Consider the following 16976-nt stretch of genomic DNA (forward strand, 5'->3'; position numbering starts at 1 on the left):
AATAAAACTAAAAGAGTATGTGCAGTGGTTATTTGTAAAACCCAAGAAGCGTTTCATACCACCAATTCCTGAAAGACCTTGCTGGAGGGAAGGTTTGCATATTGGCTTGTTGAAGAAAAAACGAATTAAATACTGATGAAGCCAGAATTTATGCTCATCATTTTAATTCTTAGTGTTTGATATATTATTACCTTTAAAAACTTACTTTTGGCATAATATTTAGTAAAATATCGCTTAAGAAACGTTGAGTGACCACTTCTATGATAATCATAACCAAGACTAGTTCCAATGAATTCATCAGAAATAGAAGAAGAGAGATATTTATTTAATAAATCTGCTAGGTATGACCTGCCATTTTCTTGTTACCTAACATTGTTCTAGTAACATTAGCTGGCATACGTTTTTTTTTAATCACTGCTAGTAGCTGTGAGATGAAGAAAATAAACACAAGTGTCACATCATATTAAGCAAGGACATTAGCAGAAATTGCTTCCATATGGATCCTCAATTCTAATCTGAGTTCAACAGGGAACTATAACTTGTCAGCGTTACTCTCCGTCATTCACGGGGACACACACTCGTGGTTACACTTAATACATATTTATTATTTCTACAGGAATAAAACAATAATGGTAATAGCTTAAAAAGATAAAATCAGTGTTCAGGTTGCCAACAAACAAACAAAAATCGTACTTTAAAAATGACTTAGGATTTACAGTCTTATGCAGTATATAACTAGAATATAGATGTTTAAAAATTGCGACATCTCCAAGAACAAATTTCCACCTATGCTTTATAGACCATTTTTTAGTTATCCCAGGTATCTCGGAGGTTCTCTAAGATTCCCATATTTGATAATGGCTTATTAATCCCAGAATAACATATTTTCAAATAAGATCTTGCATGCAATGAAAGCAATGTTATTAGAGCAGATTTATTAAATAACTCTCTCTTTATAGTTGCATTATTGGGCACATTTGTTTGGGTGAATTTAATACATAATAAATAAAAATGTAGCCATTTGCTTATCGATTGATTCTTTATGTGTTAATGCTATGCCATATTTAGGGGTTTCAATTATTTTCTATCGTTATATTCCTGTATTTGGGGGTTATAATAACGTAATCCGTTAAGCTAGTATATTTTCATTTAAAACTAAAACTCGTTGCTGAATAACCTTGTTATAATACAGGGGCGTCCACAGGGGGTCGCCTAGAGAGACTGTAGCCCTCCTAAATATCCCAATTCAAATAAAAAATTAATTCTTCTCATTCTTTTTTAAATAGCTATAGATTTTAGTAGTTTTTTGTGAATTGCAATTGAAATTTCTTTAAAAATAAAATATTTGAATTTTATTTTCAAAAAATTTAATACTTGAAATTGTATTTTAGAATTTTTATCCCAAAGAACTTAAATTTTTGTGGATGGATGTGAATTTTTTTCCCAAAAAATAAATATTAGCATTTTTTTCTTCATAACAATTAATATTTATTCAATTTAAAAAAAAAATTAACTTTCATTGAAAGTTCCAATGAACTTTTGAAAAAAAAAATTCAAAAAAAAATTCATATTTGAAATTTAATTTTTTTTAATAAAAAATTAATTTTTGTTAATAACTGGATTTTTGAATTTTTTTCAGAAAATATTAATTTTTTATGCATAATTTTTTTTTTATGTCAATAGCTATGGGTTTTTGATTTTTTTGCAATTTATTATTAATTAATATTGTTATTATTATTTTAATAGGGGGCGAATATTTGTGTGCACTGCATTTTTCTATTTATATTTATAATATTTAAAATGTGATAGATAAATGATAATAACTCATCCAGGATTTCAAGTCAATGACTTTTCCGAGATACTGAGAAATTTATATTGTACTTATTTAAAAAAAATTGGAACCTGAGATTATATAATAATTTCAATCATGTTACTAATCGGACAAACAAATGCAAATAAGAATGTATAAATAAGCATTTAATATTTTTTAATCTGATTTATAATCATATATGACAAAACATTATTTACGTTAAAAAGACTATAATATAATGTTATTGAGTATGCAGCATGGATAGTTATAAGTAACATCAAACAAACCAAGGAAAAAAAAGATGCATAAATAATACTAATATGAACAATACGTGAAACACAAATTATAAGTTCTTTTAAATTATTTTCATCTACATAGGAAATATGACAAATAATAAGATAAAGTTGCGTATATAAACACACGCAACCTCTTATGCAACAATTTATATATTAAATTATTTAAAATGATAGGTTAATTATTTTATCACTACATATAATTACGAATTTTTCAATCTACATGTTCATCTGTAATGGGGAAAAGGGGGACATTAAGGTGTCCCTCTTCCCTAAGAGAAAAATATTGAGAAAAGTTGTATCTGTTAAATAAAAGTATAATAATTAAGTATTTCTGAAAAATATGTTTTTCGTGTTGTCATACAATATGGAACCCAAAACGGTCGAAATCACCTGGATTACTTTACTAAATATTATATTTTAAAAAATGAAGGTATACATTATTTACTGGGGCACATCATCACTTATGAGTTTGGCTCGATTAGAAAGTGTTTTCAAACAAAAATTATGACTTCCAGGAGAAGGTGTCTTGTGAAGGACACAATATTGGCCAGCATCCACATTGTTTATATAATTATCAAAAATAATAGAAATTATACTTGTATTTATGATATGTTTTCTTTAAATTTTAATACTTCTAAATACAAAATGAATGAATATGTTTGTTTTTTTTAAGATTGAATCCGATAATTTAATAAAGAATATGGATCTAAATAAAATATTTGTACTTATATATAAATACTACTGATACTGGGGAGATATTAATTAATTAACCAGCTCCTAACGGGTTCCCACGGATCTTTTGAGATTTTTTAACAATATAAATATCATATTAAAGTCAGATATATAAAAAACATTAGTCAGCTTTGATTGGTTAAATTTGAATTGACTCATCTGAAACGTTGATTTGTTGAATTAGAATTAGCTATTTTGAAGCTGTGAACAATTCTCAACAGCCTACAATTATTGAAATTACTACAAATGACTTACATCAAGTGCTACTATAATTATCCATTTCTAATAGAGAATTGTCGAAAAATTTAACTTTTTTTTTTTAATTTCAAAAATTTTCAACTGTTCACTTCAAATTTAATTTTTTGTGGAAAAAAATTCCAAAATCCACCAATATCCGCAAAAAAATTTTTTTTTTTTTCTAAATTCCAAAATCCACAGCTATTCATAATAAATGTATAATTTTGTAAAAAAATGTCAGTTAAATTTTAAGTATTAAACTTTTTTGGAAAATAATTCAAAAATCCAACGCTGTTGACAAAAAAAAATTTAAAAAAAAAATCAAATATTAATTTTTTGGAGAAAAATTTCAATAATCTTTAGATATTTACAGAATATTACATATTTTGGAAAAATATTTCAAATATTAAATTTTCTAGTAAACAGCTAAAATTCCTTAATTTGAGGGGGCTACAGCCCTTCCAGCCCACCTTCTACACCCTTGATAGTAGCTAACCCTCTGTTTTTGGTATATTTAAAGGTGCCAACTGTTCATTATTATTTAGAGAATAGTTATTTACTATTAAACACATTGAATGGGTAATCATATCAATGACTAAGTATGAAATTATCCGAATTCTTGATTTATATAAATTTATATGATAATTCTAATCCTATGTTATACTCTTTTTGAGTTCATAATACTTAAAGTCAGATGCTCTAAATCATACAAGAGTTAACTCATGAACATTATTTAAAACAGCTGAATCTGAGAATACTCTCAGCATCTTTGTTTATTTTTAAAAGCTGATCGAGTAATTACTCCTGATACAATAACCTCTCTGTTTTATATTCATAAAGCATATACCTCCATAAAATGTTGATCTTCTGAAATCTGATTATTTCTTGTTAAAGAGTGGACTAAATAAAAAACCTGGCCTTACGGTTAGGAAAAATGACGTAATTAGCTATTAATTTCTATCAATATTTATTTTTATTTTTCAAGAAAGGTTTAGAGATAAAATTGACATTTATACATATCGAAAAATGACTTGTTTTCATATTTTAAGATTGAAAACAAGTGTGAATTAGCTCTATTAATATATTTCCATACAAACAAAAATATACTAACTCCAAATTCAAAAGTTCGGAAACTCTGTTTATGAACTTACTAGTATAAATTAAAAAGATTAAGACTCATGTAAATTTTGTTTTGACACTAGTCCTTCAACCATGTTCAACAAATGAAGTGTTATATCATATATCTATGCTTCAAATTGACACTTATGAGTTATGATTGATTCTTATATCATATAAATACTTACCTATATCAATATGCCTCTCTATGCAATTTTGACTGCTTATCTTTATCAATTGAATCCATGGGCCCATCGTAATTTATAAAAGTTAATTCAAACCTAACTTTTAAATCTAAAAAAGCAAAATGGATACTTAAACTACACATTTCTGTAACATTTATTCCATTAGTAAGGAGTGGTCCATTAAAATCTGAACACTTTGAATTTTAAGGTATAATTTATTCATGAACAATAGAATTTCAACAAAATGTTTACGATAAATAGATGTGTGTCACTGCTCTCTTAATCATTAATGTAGCCACCCTTAGTAGCAATGATGGCTTCCAGATGGCGGCGGAAGGCCTGACACTCAATCTCGCTGAAAGTGGCTTTGAGGTGGTCGAAGTTTGGATGACGGACACGGCAGGGCTTGCCCTAGACATGTATCTAAAAGGTGTAGTCAAAGGGGGTTGTCATCAGGGCTGTAGGGGGCCAAAAGTGTCACAAAAGAGTTTTATAACTGAAAAGAAAGGTTTCTTTTATTGCTGGTGTAAAAAATGGCATCTCCACCCTCACAAGGCTCTTTCCACACACTTTTTTGTTAGCTCTCCGGACACTCTGGTGTGAAACTCCAAGATCTCTTGCATGGGCTCTCATGGACTTGAGGGGATTGACCTGGTGTTTTTTCTTTAACTTCTCCAGGTACAATTTGGCCTTCTTGACAGAGCTCTTCTTCTCCTCCAACGTTTCAGACTTGATGAAAGTGTCGACAGAGGTCCTGGAGACACCCAACTGCTTGGAATGCACGAATGGAAACTCGACATACACGTCCAAGTGCCATTTTCTCAATTTGTACTTAAGCTAGAGAGCTCAGATTTGTTTTGTTTTGTAAATAATTACTTATGCTTTTATGATTTAAATGGAGCACCCGGTATATGCCCATATACTTAAAACTACTTCATTATAGGTGTCCTCAGTAAATAGGAAAATATGATATAAGACTGTAATTAAGTTGAAGGTCATGATTTTAAATACATGAATGCTAAAATGAGGCAAATACATATTCTTTTTTTCATTTTGCTAATTATTAAATTTAATTTGACGAAAAAATATAATTTCATAGGATTTATTATTTGATTTTTAGATTGAGATTCAACCAATTTTGATCCAATAAAGAGTTTTATGGATAAATGAAAGTATGTGTTTAGATTTCAAGGTCTATGATTAGTCCAAGAAAGAATATGTTTTTGGATTCTTACTCTGAGTAAAACGAATCAAATTATGATTGAAGACTTTATTTTTAGAATTAAGGAAAACATAATAAAAAACTGTATTATAAAAATACTCAGGTAAAAAATAAAACATTTTTAATGCTTTACTTTTTAACTAATGCTAGTCTACTTTTTTATGAATCTACTTAGGTTATACAGACACCCTTGAATTACAATAAACATTCGTGATTGTGTGAAAAATACTCGTATAACAAAAGCAAACTTTCAAAGTGCAAATTGACAATTATTTTATGATCATTATCAGTGATGTAAATCCTGAAACTTTTTTATTGCCCCTCTTTTTTTTTTTTTTTTTTTTCAATATGTAATCTGAAGAATGAATTTTCTTTTCTTTAGTAGATGTCATTATTATTTAATTCCTAAATATATTAAATTATATTCGAAACCTGATTGAATTTTCGTTTGTGTTCATAGAAGACAGGAAATATCCTTGAGAATTTTTTGCAGAGTTATAATAAAGCTTATATCCTTTTCTCTTTCCTCTCTTATCACGGCTGATTGTAGCTGATCTAACGAAACGTCATGAGCATTATTCTTTCTCTCCTCCAAAATATTCTTGAAATTGTTAGGGTTGGCATGTTGATTTTCGGTTTTCTTTTATTTGTAACATGCCCATCATCAACAGGATTTTTATAACTAATTAAAATTATTTAGTCACTCTTTAGTAGTGTTGTATAAAAGCGTGAGCGGACATTTGGCTAAAAACATTTTTGCCAAAAGACAATTTGCCGAAGGGCAATTTGTCAAACAGATACTTCGTACTCAGTGTTTTCTTGCTGAAATTATTTAAGTTTTAAGTTTATTTTTCTAATATGACCCCATGACATTTGAATACGTAATTTCGTTTGTATCAATTTTTTAAGTGGTATTTATCAAAGAATATAAACATTACCATTCTCTATATAAAATTATATCCAATATACTATTTTAAATGAGAACCGGGCACAACTTCATTAATTTTGTTAAACTAATATTCATTTAATTTCTTTGTCAGTGTTTAATTCCTTCAATCAATTTATTTATTGAATAAATATATATGCATATTTTATGACTAAAGAAACAGCTACAAAAATGTATTAGACACTTCATGTATGTAATCACCTAATTTGGTTAATTGCAGTACAATATGGCCTACTATATAAGAAGGCAATTGGTCTAGCAAGATATTGGGGTTGTTCGTTAATCCGGGAGTATTTTACAATAATCCATCATTTCCGATGAAAAGGGTGGGCTGGAGGGACTGTAACTCCCCTCCCCCAAGTAAGGAATTTTATTTTTCCAAATTTTTTTCATGAAAAATTTAATTTTCTGTGAATAACGATGGATTTACAAAAAAAATTAAATTTTTCGGTAATAATTATGGATTTTTGTAATTTTTTTCAAAAAAAATAATTTTCTGTAAATTGCTATGGATTTAAAAAAAAAATCAAAAAACTATGTCCATGCCCCCAAAAATATATAATCATCTTGTCGCCCCTGGATGATAATTAATTGATCACAGAGAAGCTATTTGCACTTCTTCCATTTGGAATTGCTGATGTTTATTATGTAATTTATTACAACGGTAAATATTTGAAGCACTTCATTGTGTTTTTATAATGATCATTAATGAGTATAAAAGTATTTTTCTACAAAAGAACACTCATTAGTTTACCTTCATGATATATATAGCATTTAAACAATACCTATTTATCATACAATCATTTCAAATTAATTTAAAATATACAATCGGTTACATCAATTAATTAAAAATCATTTTTCGGCTAACTGTCCCAAATGCCCCTTTGACGAAATGTCCATTCGGCAATTTTTCCTTCGGCTAGTGATGTGTCAGTCCTTTTTTAGAACCGAGGACAGTGGTACAGTTCAGTCCCATTTGTTGGCCATTACGGAAGAAAAAATCGATCCTTCCTAACGTCAATGATGCTGATTTTCCATTTTTTAATTATTCTATTGAATAATAAAACATTTATTTATATAACTATGTAACTATAGAATATGTTCGTATTATAATGAAAAAAATCATATTTTTTGCAAGATATATGCAATAATCTTAATGCATATTTAATATATCTTATTTGTCTTAATAAACCATGGACATGTTTATGAAAAATTCTAAGGAACAATATTTAAGGAATGGTCCCAAGGACCGACGGTCCTATGGACTGAAAATCCTAAGGAACGGTCCTAAGGCTTGACTGGATCAAATAAATAAGGGATAAGCCAACACTACCTTAAGCAAAATGCTTGTAAAGCAAATTGTAATTCGGCGAAATTGTTCTCATCGAATTGTCCTAGAACTAAAGCACCTTAACTGAGACCATGGACAAGAATATGGGGAATTGAGACCAATTCTTTGGGAAATTGAGACCAAGATTTTAAAAGAAAAATATCAAAATTTAAAGTGTTTCAGACCTTTCAAAGTTGGTATCCATAACTCCATCACTAATCATCCAGATTGAAAACAATCACTTAAGTTACAACTTCAAAACATTCGAAAATCAAATGCCTAGCAAATTGTAAATATGGATTAACCTTTATATATTACTTCGTTCAAATCACAATGATGTCATAAATACCTTGGTGATCCAACACAAAAGAATGCTTTATTTTCAAGGAGGGAACATCATTGTCTGTTAAGTAAGTTGTGATTGAGTTAAATATAAGAGTTTTTCATGTTTTAAAGATTGATGGCAAAGATAGAATAGATAGAGCTTACAATTATTATTTTATATCTTTATATGAACCAAGCCATAATAGACAAATACGACCTTGGGCAGAGAATAATGATAGTTATTATTTTTTAAATAATCATTTCCTCAATGTATCTATCTCCAAAAATTAAAAACAAAATCTTACAATAAAGAGTATTGATTAAGATTGAGAGTCTGATTTTTCTATTCTAAAAAACATAACTTGTTGTACCAATAAATATGTAAATATTACAACAACAAAAATTCAATTGTCAAGAAAAGCTATATCAACACATTATAATTTACGGATGTAGCTCTCAGCTATAAGTGTCAAGTTTGATATACCAAGTAGTCCATTGAAATCTGATCATTTACTAACTCAATAATTAATTAAAATTGAGTAATTAAAATTAATTCATATTTCTATGTACATATTAAAGACTAAAGAGTTAGTTACAAAACAAAACAAATCTGACCTCACAAGCTTACGTGCAAGTCGAGAAAAGGACACTTGAACGTGATAGACAAATTTCCATTCGCGCACTTCAAACCGTTGGGCGTCCCCAAAACCACCGTCTACGCCGTCAGCAAGTCCGAAACGTTGGAGAAAAAAAAGGGCTCTATCAAAAAGGCCAAACTGGATATGAAGTAGTTAAATAAAACAGCCCAGGATAATCCCTACAGTCCATGATGTCAAGTGCAAGAGATCTCGGGGTTTCACATCAGACAGTACAGAGAGATATCAAAAAAGTGGGTAGAAAGAGCCTTGTGAGGGTGTAGAAACTATTTTTGACAGCAACAATGTAATTAACCCATCTCCTCCTTTGCAAAACTCGTTTGAATGAGTCTTTAGAACTCTTTTTTGACACTTTTGGACCCCTACATCCTCGATGCCAAACCCCTTGACTACAACTTTTGGGTGGATGTCGAGGGGAAGGTCTATCATCAAATCACAAAAACCCATAAAGTCACTATCAGCAAGCACTGGGACGCCATGACAGAGGATTACATCCGCAGCGTGTGCTAGGTCTTTCACAGCCTGGAAGCCATCATTGCCGCTAAGGACAGCTACATTAATTATTAAGAGATCTCAGACACACATCTATTTATAGTATTAATTTTGATTAAATTCTATTGTTAATTAATAAAATATATCTTGTTAAAGTTTAAAACTCAAAGAATTCAAATTTTAATGGACCACTTGGTAATCAAACGCGTGATGCATCTTTCAACAAATCTTCATTTATTACTTACTTCGAAGCCCTGCCAATGTGCTATAATAATAAAAAATATAATTTAATTGGATTCGTGACAAAATATCTAATGCAAGTCCGCGTTTTGACAAAGATAAAGATTCAATTATGTATTTTAATATCAACCATAGCATGAGATGCTATCCTTTTGTTGCTATTTCAAAAGTATTAAAAACTCATTAAATTCGTATAGAGACAGCGTACTCGTGCATGTAAGTACTCTTTTTAACTTTTAAAATATATCCAAAAGAGTTATATATGTTCATGTCAACATAGTGATGACGTGTAGAAACACGTCATCAAAAGAGGGATCCTAATTGCCCTTTATAGTGTACATTACATACACACAAACACAAAGATTGTAATCCTTTTTTAGTGGAATATCTTGCCAAACAAAGTCACGCCTTACCAACTCAAGAGAACAAATTATCACACATATACCTACATACTAACAACGAAATAATACGCTTAAACACCTATTTTCAGTTATAGTAGGTACGAAAACATATTTTTTACCATATATGAATTCATACTTTAAGGTGGAATAAATAAGAACATCATGGGATCTCTCAGGAATGAGTGTTTCAATGTTATATATACAAACGTATAATTGGGTTTACTCAATGGCCAGTGAGAATTTCAGAGAAGGAGATAGTTACCTATTCGGGATTCAGATCGTATAAACATGTATTACGCTAGAAAAGGATAGTAACAAGATCAAACATTTTGCTTTGTGCTATACATAAGTCGTCCTAACTGAAGAACGACTAAACTGTGAAAAGGAAAAACTTAGTTTTGCTATTAGAAAAGGAAATACAAATGATGTGTGGGCTCGTTCTTCTTTATTTTTCATTATTTAATAAGTAGTTGTGTGTTAACATCTACTTCTAAAAGAAAAATTCCCGCATATTCTTGCCTGAGACATTCAGAATTTAAATTTAATTAAGAACTCTTCTGCTTAATATAAAATAAAAAATAAAGGTCGTAAAATTTTAAGAATGATTCTCATGTTGGTTTTATGAGTATAAGTATACTAATATGAGGGCATTATATAGGCACTCTTCTTTCAAAGGATGAAGAAGTAGTTGCTTTATTCTGGATCTGAAGATGAACTAGTAGTCTTGCAGCCGCTTCCCTGAGCATCAAGGAACCCTCCTAATATCCCAAAATACCCCGTCTCTCTGAAGTTCTGGTTCAAAATAGAGTTTAAACTGTACCACCACTGTGTTTCTAGACACTAAGAACCATTCTCATATGCTATAACATACCCCAGTCCAAGGGTTGTGCTGGTGAACTGCTGGGCCTGAGTCAAATTAAATTTATCCGCCGCCCCTTCCCTGAGCACAATTGCACCTCTTAATATCCCAAAATCCATCCATTGGTTTAGCCGTGATTGAAGGACAAACACACACACAGATATTCACATTTAATATATAGATGTTTTTAATGAACTAATGCTATTTTAAATGCAGAAGGCTCTCCACTTTATAGCAGTTATTCATTTTCTTCCTACCCCCCCCCCAAAAAAAAATAATAATAATTACATAACAGTAAGTTGACATTAACATAGGCCTTAATTCAGGTGTACCATCTGTCCTGCTCTCCCCTTCTCCTTGCACTTACATAAATCCCATCTCAAGTGGATATTAAGTTGTCTTAAATGGATAAGTTAAGATATTATTTGAAAAACTGTTTCACTCTTAAATTGTATTTAACTTTAAATTTTAATTGTTTGTGAGTATTACCCCCGGGAAGTAAAATAAATCATTTGGATTATAACAAAGTTGAGAATATATATTATGATTTTCTAAGTTCCCCGCGAATGGGAAGAAGAGAGAAATAAATGAAGACCATCAAAAAAGGTTGGGCCTTCTAGAATTATCATCTATATACAAAAAAACTATAATGTTTAATTCTTGTATATATGTAATATAATGCCTCTCTACACCCAATGTTAATAGAAATACAAGTTTATACCATAACGTGTGTACGACTTATGTTTGACTTCCCCCAAGCTTTATGATATTGACGTCATAGTGGATGAGTGGTTGCATGTTTTTTCAAAATCTGTCTATCTTGCCCAGTCGTAGGTATGCATCGAATTTAAAATTATATCAATAGTGATGTCATAGACTTTGATTGGTTGCATGTCAAAATCTATGTGTCTTGCCCAGCAATCAGTACGATACATCAAATTGAAAATTATAGCAAACCTGATAACATGATAGTCTAACCTTGTATTTCCATCAGCCTTGCTCTACACCCTCATAAATGTTAGTTATATTTGTTTCATTTTTAAGCAATTTCTATGAAGACATTTAGAAAAATCACATTCTCCGAAAATTTGTTATAAATTCAAAAACAATCAATTTTAATTTGTTTTTGCAACTGATTATTCAGCAATTGGAGGTGGGAAACTTATTAAATATAATGTCAAAGAAGAGTGCAGATTTGGTCGTTGTTTCCATAAGAAAGAATCATCGCTGAGAAAATATTCTTTGTATTCATGATACATTTTGTTCAAGGAAAGAGGGATTTTGTTCGGTAGAGTTATAAATGATAAAGTTTTCTGATGAACCACTGACTAAATAAATATACCGAATTAAATGGTGTATTAGTAATATTTATTAGAATACTTAGTATATTTATGTGAAGTAATAAAATATTTTCTATTCAAGTTGTTTACCCAGTTTTTCTGCCATTTATATTCGTTTATCTGTTGTTATTAATCATTATCGACCTTACAATTGCGCATTGATTGATGTAGTGCATATTTGATATGACGACAAATGTATTTGTTTATTTTTGTTGTTCCATACCTTGTTAATGTATCCTATGGATAATTCAGATGATATAGACAAAGCTATTTTATTTTATCTCGTAACATTTTCTTCAAAAATTGAAAGGAGAAAGGCCTTTGTCAGTTGTGTTTATCTAATTTCCACTGATTGTGAATGTACAAATGTGTTAAGTTCTTACTTTTCAAGCCTAATATATAACTAAAACTCCAGTTTCTCTTTTCAAAACAGGTTGGCTGGAAAAATGGTTTAATTGGAAGGAAAATGTTTCACTTTACGTTATAAAACGTGAATTAAATTGATGAAATTGTAGCAATACGGTTATATTTAATAAATAAACATTTGTTCATATGGTTTTACTCGATATACCGGGTGTCCGGAAAGTCCTGACTGATTTCTAACTTCCAACGTCATTAAGATCTACAAGGACTAAAAGTAGAGATACAGAGAAATGTTTTTAATAAAAAAACTTTGCTTGGTTGTAATCTATAATATGTTTTTAACCATTTGGCCTTTAGCTTCCATAACAGCCACAACACGGGGACGGAAGGAGGATCAGGTGTTCTTCATGTAGGTGGGGCACATCTTGGCCCAGGCCTTGGTGATACTGGCCTTGAGAGCTTTGGTACTGCTGTGGCGTTTTTTGCAAGCCTGTCTCTCAATGTACGCCCAGATGCTGAAATCCAAGGGGTTCAGGTCGGAGGAGGAGGGGGCCAGAAGTCCTTAGGCCAGAATTCCATATTCTCCTTCAACCACTTCTGGGTGTTCTTGGCTGTGTGTGCGGGTGCCCCATCCTGCTGGAAACACACCCTCTTGCCAGGATATTCCTTCCTGATCCATGGGACCACCTTGATCTTGAGCACCTTGATGTAGTCCTCCGAGGTGAGCCTGTAGCCCTCTCGGAAGAAGACTGGAGGCATGGCTTTACCATCTGAGCCAACAACTCCAAGCATCATGATGCTGGCTGGGTGCTTGGTCATGGACACATATTTCTCAGATCCCACATAACCATTAAGGCTAATGTAGCGATCATTTTTGCGGTTGAAGACTGGATCCACTGTAAAAGTTTTCTCATCGGAAAAAAATGAGAATTCTGTCCCCATTGCTTTTCATGTTGTTCAAAATCTTCTTGCATCGGATATATCTGGCCTCCATATTGCCCATAGACAACATGGGACGGGTGGTGCGGACCAAGGACTTGCCCCCAATGTCCTTGACAATGTTGGCAGCAGTAGTCGTACCGATGTTGTTCTTCTTGGCAATTGTTCTAATGCTCAGAAGAAAGTTTATCTTGATCTGGGCCCTGATTTCTTCTTAGTGGCCTTGGTGGCCTTTAAGACAGGTCTCCTACTTCTAGGCGTGTCTTCAAGGTCTTACCCCTTGTCCAAGCCCTCTTGATCCTGCCAATGGTGCTGGTGGCCTCAGAGATCTCCTTGTGGCTGATTCCTGCACGAAGCAAAGCAGCTACTTCATGTCTTTTACAATTATGAATTTCGAAATGTTATCGAAACAAAACTTGTTAATCTGAAAACGGTCTTTAACTTTTATTTACGCAACATTTACGTAAAAAGTCTCTGAAACCTCAAAAAAAGCCATCGAAGGTACCGGTCAAGACATTCGGGACACCCGGTAACTATGAAGTCTATACGGAAAATTATATTTACCAATTTCCCCAATGAAATCCTTTAGAGAAGGGGATATGTCCCCTCTATATACACCCCTTGTTAAACAAAAGGCACGGCGTTATTCCACTAAAATTAAATTGTCAGCTCTCAATTAGTCTACTCAAATCTCTTATTATTGTTCTAAATGTAGATTTGTTTAACTCAGCTAAATGATTTTGATTTTGAACCCCTTTTTCCTTTTATCGAAGGAAAGTGTGTTTTAGCTTTTTTAAATTTGTCTTTAGAAATTTAGCAATGTTTTAATGATCATTTGGCTAATTTTATTCATAATTAACATACGCCTAAGTAACTAGTCTAAAATATTGAGGGAAAAAAAAGATATAATTTGGTCGTCTCAAATTCTTTTTATGGCATTTAATATCTAGTACAAAAACGTTTTACTGGCACGTACTATTATATACAGAGTGGTCAATATATTCATTAACTTCTTCATGGAGTAAAATGAACTTCTTCTTTATTATTCTCTATATGGTATTGTACATGTTGTTCAGATCATATTGAGATACTAAAATGCATGTTTTCTTAACATCACTTTTGAAAAATCTTGTCTCTCCGATTTCGAGCAGAATCAAGTGTAAAGCATATTTCTTCTAATATAAATGGTGTTTCGGTCCAAGGAGCAAAATTCTGATTTTGACAACCTACGGAGTCCTAAAAACTTATTTTATTTTATTAGCGTTTGAGATGACTACAAACCAAACCACTATTAACGTTGATTTCAGCATTTTGGTAGTCTATCTTTAAATATATTAAATTTCTTCTATTTGCGTGATTATATCATTCTGAATTATTAATTTATGGGTAATGAGGAATAAATAATACCATCATAGTAGGGAAAGGTGATATCTTTATGCATTGTATCCTACTGAAGCAGTAATATGTTTCTTTTTCTCCTCTTTTCTCTAGTTGGTTCAGATAGAAATTATAGGTATTATGTCGTTTTAGGTTTTGATCCCAATGCCCTATTTTATTATTTAAATCATTATGATTTTGCTCACATTATGCTCATTGACAACTTTTTAATTTATATCTTTGAATTTTTGGTTTACCTCTTCCTTGAAGTCTTCGAATAGCCTTGAAATTATGAGATTTTAGTTTTCCACTTCGGCACTTCCTTCTAGATTCCTTTTTTACAAAAAATATCGAACTTTTTACTAATTGCAAATGTATTGAAATGTTTCTGCACTATGTTTTCTAATTACAGAAGTTAAGTTTTTATATTTTTTTCAGATAACACGTTTGTATTTTCTAAATAGTACAAATGTTATACTGCGAAAAATATACAAACAAAAGTTATAGACTCTTATATTTAATCTAATACATTATTGAAATCTAAAGTTGATATTAAAGCCAGCTTATGGCGATTAAAATGTGATTATATTTTTTTTAAATCACCCAGAGTATACATTAAGGGCAATTTGGAAAATCTATCAAATAGAAAGTTCTTGTCACCATACCGTTTTCTCTCAATGCCCCCAATTCGGTTATTTCTTGTTATATATTTCTACATATCTCCAAAAAAACAAATTTGTAATGACCCACCGTTTAGACTTGCAGCTCACTTGCACAGCCTGTGGGCCTGAATGTACTATAGGATCTTTAAAGGTGTCCTTGATGCTAAAAAAAAGGCTGCAGTGGGGGTTGACCCAACTTTTGAACCAGCACTTCACTTGCACAAGCCAATAAAATATTATAATGGGTTCTGAATGATCGTGGAAGGAATGGTGGAGGGTAATGACACACCTAGCGGGAAAAAAGGGTTCACTTGCATAACCTGTGGGCTGGTATATTTATAGATATTGGAAGGGGCCCTCGATACTCAGGATAGAAATAGGTTTTGATCCAACTTAGGGACCAGCTGTCCACTTGCACATCCTGTTGGCCGAAGTATATTCTGCAAAATAAAATGCACTCGCTCTCGACAATTTCTTAACATAAATAGTTTGATTGTCGGAGTACAATATATGAATTTCAATGAAAGTGCACACGATTATCAAATTGGTTGCAATGAAATGGTATCATAATCAAATCTATATTTATCAAATTACAAAGAATAATTTTACCTGACAATATAAATCAACGTACAAGGACCACTCTATTAGATATTTTATGGATTGCCCGGGGATTTGGCTCATTGTCCGCTCTAGCGAGTATTTTATACATTGCCCTTACAACATATGTATATACTAAGGAGTAGTGTCGTATACATAAGTCCATATTTATTCTGTCCAGTCCAGTTTTAGCACCAGTCCTATGAGTTCTTGGGACCCGGCCTTAAGACGTTCGGTCCTTCGGATTTTCCGTACTACAACTGATTAAAATAAATATACAGCACTGAACTGTACCGTACCATGACTGAAATGGACCTGACTATAGTCTTCTATATGTTATAATTTTCTGATGATTTTAACGTATAATTATGTTGAAAATTAGCCTTAAAGTTATAATTGGAAAAGGTTAACATTTAAAGTGCCTCGATAAAGTTTCATAAAACTACTTTAAATCGATAAAAAAATAGAAACATGATCATTACAAAAATGGATACTGCTAAACTGATGCAAACAAAAAGCTAATAGCAAATGTGCTATTAGCGTGTCAAATACTGATATAATTAAACGTAGAACCTTTAAATATCATTTAAGTAGAGATCAGCTAATAAATTGTTTATAATTTGAAATGTGTTTTTTCAATGTAATAGACCGTGTGATACAAACATTAGACAAATCATTAAATCTATTAGTGAAATAACAACAAACTTTAATTTAGGATCCTAGAAGAAACAATTTTCAGGAATATTTGTAGATACATTGCAAGATTTTTTATTTTTTTTATTTTGTATGTATGCAGTCGTCTGAAGGTCGTGTTTAAAATTTTTGCACTCCCCTACGTAATGCATAAGTGGA

At 31.3% G+C, this 16976-nt stretch overlaps 1 protein-coding gene and 1 long non-coding RNA gene across 4 annotated transcripts in view; both read right to left on the minus strand.

Annotated features, from left to right (window-relative positions):
- Positions 1-16976, minus strand: part of LOC121129763 (uncharacterized) — a 49156-nt gene that overhangs the window by 2890 nt on the left and 29290 nt on the right. The window lies entirely within an intron of this gene.
- Positions 4394-16248, minus strand: LOC139907220 (uncharacterized). The gene is made up of 3 exons (XR_011783676.1): positions 16137-16248; positions 9592-9611; positions 4394-4485 (listed from the first exon to the last, which is right to left on the minus strand). It is a non-coding gene; the product is annotated as an uncharacterized lncRNA (long non-coding RNA).

Source organism: Lepeophtheirus salmonis, chromosome 14 (genome assembly GCF_016086655.4).
Source record: "Lepeophtheirus salmonis chromosome 14, UVic_Lsal_1.4, whole genome shotgun sequence".
Taxonomy (NCBI): domain Eukaryota; kingdom Metazoa; phylum Arthropoda; class Copepoda; order Siphonostomatoida; family Caligidae; genus Lepeophtheirus; species Lepeophtheirus salmonis.